This window comes from Arachis hypogaea, chromosome 13, assembly GCF_003086295.3.
Source record: "Arachis hypogaea cultivar Tifrunner chromosome 13, arahy.Tifrunner.gnm2.J5K5, whole genome shotgun sequence".
NCBI lineage: Eukaryota > Viridiplantae > Streptophyta > Magnoliopsida > Fabales > Fabaceae > Arachis > Arachis hypogaea.
Genome location: NC_092048.1, coordinates 43474616 through 43478868, shown reverse-complemented (window position 1 = coordinate 43478868; position 4253 = coordinate 43474616). Strand labels below are relative to the sequence as shown.

General features: G+C 35.2%; 1 pseudogene; it reads right to left on the bottom strand.

Annotated features, from left to right (window-relative positions):
- Positions 1–2082: 2082 nt before the first annotated feature.
- LOC112739240 (small nucleolar RNA R71) lies at positions 2083–2173 on the bottom strand (annotated as a pseudogene).
- Between the last annotated feature and the right edge of the window lie 2080 nt (positions 2174–4253).

Here is a 4253-nt window from a genome sequence, read left to right as displayed (position 1 = left end):
TTTGAAGCCATGTCCAAATTCCTTTGGACTGAGGATTCAACTAATCTCTTCAATGCATGTAATTCCATACTAAAGCTTGGCTGGCTATTAAGCCATGCTTAACCCTCAGATTGGAGCTTTAGAATAAGAATACAAGATTCCTGGAATTCATATTAAAAATTTTGGAATCCTTATTTTTCTTTTTTTACCCTAATTTTCGAAAAATATAAAATAAAAATACAAAAAAATTAGAAAATCATAAAAATAAAAAATATTTCATGTTTCTTGTTTGAGTCTTGAGTCAAGTTGAAAATTGGTGTCAATTGCATGTTCATCTTGCATTTTTCGAAAAAAATCATGCATTCATAGTGTTCTTCATGATCTTCAAGTTGTTCTTGGTAAGTCTTCTTGTTTGATCTTGATGTTTTCTTGTTTTGCATCTTTTCTTGTTTTTCATGTGCATTCTTGCATTCATAGAGTCTAAACATGAAAGATTTCTAAGTTTGGTGTCTTGCATGTTTTCTTTGCATTAAAAATTTTTCAAAAATAAGTTCTTGATGTTCATCTTGACATTCAAAGTGTTCTTGGTGTTCATCTTGACATTCATAGCATTCTTGCATGCATTCATTGTTTTGATCCAAAATCTTCATGCATTGCATCATTTTCATGTTTTTCTCTCTCATCATTAAAAATTCAAAAATCAAAAAAATATCTTTCCCTTTTTCTCTCTTAAAATTTCAAAAATTAGATTTGACTTTTTCAAAAATTTTTAAAATCTAGTTGTTTTCTATGAGTCAAATCAAATTTTCAAATTTTATCTTTTTCAAAATCTCTTTCAAAAATCAAATCTTTTTCATTTTTCTTATTTATTTTTGAAAATTATAAAAATATTTTTCAAAAATCTTTTTCTTAATTTTATATCATAATTTTTGAAAATAACATCATCAATTAATGTTTTAATTCAAAAATTTCAAGTTTGTTACTTGCTTGTTAAGAAAGATTCAAACTTTGAGTTCTAGAATCATATCTTGTGATTTCTTGTGAATCAAGTCATTAATTGTGATTTTAAAAATCAAATCTTTTTCAAAACTAATTTCAATCATATCTTTTCAAAAACATCTCTTTATCTTATCTTTTTCAAAATTTGATTTTAAAATATCCTTTCTAACTTCTTATCTTCTTATCTTTTCAAAATTGATTTTCAAATTTGTTTCAACTAACTAACTAACTTTTTGTTTGTTTCTTATCTTTTTCAAAACTACCTAACTAACTCCCTCTCTCTAATTTTCGAAAATATCTCCCTCTTTTTCAAAATTTCTTTTTAATTAACTAATTATTTTAATTTTTGATTTTAATTTTCGAAAATTACTAACATTTTTCAAAAACTATTTTCGAAAATCACTAACTCTTTTTCAAAAATTATTTTTGAAAATCCTCTTTCTCTCTCTCTGAGTTCAGATTTTCTCTTCTTCTTTTCTTCTACTCACATAAGGAAACCTCTATACTTGGGCAAAAAGGATCCCTATTATTATTATTTTTCTGTCCCTCTTTTTCATATGAGCAGGAGCAAGGACAAGAACATTCTTGTTGAAGCAGATCCAGAACCTGAAAGGACTTTGAAGAGGAAACTAAAAGAAGCTAAATTACAACAAGCCAGCAAGCACCTTTCAGAAATTTTTGAACAAGAAGAGGACATGGCAGCCGAAAATAATAATAATGCAAGAAGGATGCTGGGTGACTTTACTGCACCTAATTCCAATTTACATGGAAGAAGCATCTCCATCCCCACCATTGGAGCAAACAACTTTGAGCTGAAACCTCAATTAGTTTCTCTGATGCAGCAGAACTGCAAGTTCCATGGACTTCCATCTGAAGATCCTTTTCAGTTCTTAACTGAATTCTTGCAGATCTGTGATACTGTTAAGACTAATGGAGTAGATCATGAAGTCTACAGGCTCATGCTTTTCCCTTTTGCTGTGAGAGACAGAGCTAGAATATGGTTGGACTCTCAACCTAAGGATAGCATGAACTCTTGGGATAAGCTGGTCAAGGCTTTCTTAGCCAAGTTTTTTTCTCCTCAAAAGCTGAGTAAGCATATAGTGGATGTTCAGACCTTCAGACAGAAAGAAGGTGAATCCCTCTATGAAGCTTGGGAGAGATACAAAGAACTGACCAAAAAGTGTCCTTCTGACATGCTTTCAGAATGGACCATCCTGGATATATTCTATGATGGTCTATCTGAATTGGCTAAGATGTCATTGGATACTTCTGCAGGTGGATCCATTCACCTAAAGAAAATGCCTGCAGAAGCTCAAGAACTCATTGACATGGTTGCTAATAACCAGTTCATGTACACTTCTGAGAGGAATCCTGTAAGTAATGGGATGCCTCAAAAGAAGGGAGTTCTTGAAATTGATACTCTGAATGCCATATTAGCTCAGAACAAAATATTGACTCAGCAAGTCAATATGATTTCTCAGAGTCTGAATGGAATGCAAGCTGCATCCAACAGTACTCAAGAGGCGCCTTCTGAAGAAGAGGCCTATGATCCTGAGAACCCCGCAATAGCAGAGGTAAATTACTTAGTTGAACCTTATGGAAACACCTATAACTCATCATGGAGAAATCATCCAAATTTCTCATGGAAGGATCAACAAAAGCCTCAACAAGGCTTTAATAATGGTGAAAGAAACAGGTTTGGCAATAGCAAGCCTTTTCCATCATCCACTCAGCAACAGACAGAGAACTCTGAACAAAATACCTCTAATTTAGCAAACTTAGTCTCTGATCTATCTAAGGCCACTGTAAGTTTCATGAATGAAACAAGGTCCTCCATTAGAAATTTTGAGGCACAAGTGGGCCAGCTGAGTAAAAGAGTCACTGAAATCCCTCCTAGTACTCTCCCAAGCAATACAGAAGAAAATCCAAAAAGAGAGTGTAAGGCCATTGAAATGACCATCATGGCCGAATCCAAAGAGGAAGGGGAGGACATGAATCCCAAGGAAGAAGACCTCCTGGGACGTCCAGTGATCAATAAGGAGTTTCCCTCTGAGGAACCAAAGGAATCTGAGGCTCATCTAGAGACCATAGAGATTCCATTGAACCTCCTTATGCCATTCATGAGCTCTGATGAGTATTCCTCTTCTGAAGAGAATGAGGATGTTACTGAAGAGCAAGTTGCCAAGTACCTTGGTGCAATCATGAAGCTGAATGCCAATTTATTTGGTAATGAGACTTGGGGAGATGAACCTCCCTTGTTCACTAATGAACTGAGTGATCTGGATCAACTGACATTGCCTCAGAAGAAACAGGATCCTGGAAAGTTCTTAATACCTTGTACCATAGGCACCATGACCTTTGAGAAGGCTCTATGTGACCTTGGGTCAGGGATAAACCTCATGCCCCTCTCTGTAATAGAGAAACTGGGATGTTTTTAGGGATGTTTTCATTAGTTTTTATGTTAAATTCACATTTCTGGACTTTACTATGAGTTTATGTATTTTTCTATAATTTCAGGTATTTTCTGGCTGAAATTGAGGGACTTGAGCAAAAATTAGATTCAGAGGTAGAAGAAGGACTGCTGATGCTGTTGGATTCTGACCTCCCTGCACTCAAAGTAGATTTTCTGGAGCTACAGAACTCAAAATGGCGCGCTTTCAATTGCGTTGGAAAGTAGACATCCAGGGCTTTCCAGAAATGTATAATAGTCCATACTTTGACTGGGTTTAGATGACGTAAAAGGGCGTTGAACGTCAGTTCTACGCTGCTGTCTGGAGTTAAACGCCAGAAACATGTCACAAACCAGAGTTGAACGCCAGAAATACGTTACAACCTGGCGTTCAACTCCAGAAAGAGCCTCTGCACGTGTAACATTCAAGCTCAGCCCAAGGACACACCAAGTGGGCCCCGAAAGTGGATTTATGCAGCAATTATTTACTTCTGTAAACCCTAGTAACTAGTTTAGTATAAATAGGACTTTTTACTATTGTATTAACCATCTTTTGATCATCTTTTGATCATCTTTTGATCATTTTTAGATCTCTAGACCTCCATGGGAGGCTGGCCACTTGGCCATGCTTACCCTATATTCACTTATGTATTTTCAAACGGTAGAGTTTCTACACTCCATAGATTAAGGTGTGGAGCTCTGCTGTTTCTCAAAGATTAATGCAAAGTACTACTATTTTTCTATTCAATTCAACTTATTCCGCTTCTAAGATATTCATTCGCACTTCAACCTGAATGTGATGAACGTGACAATCATCATCATTCCC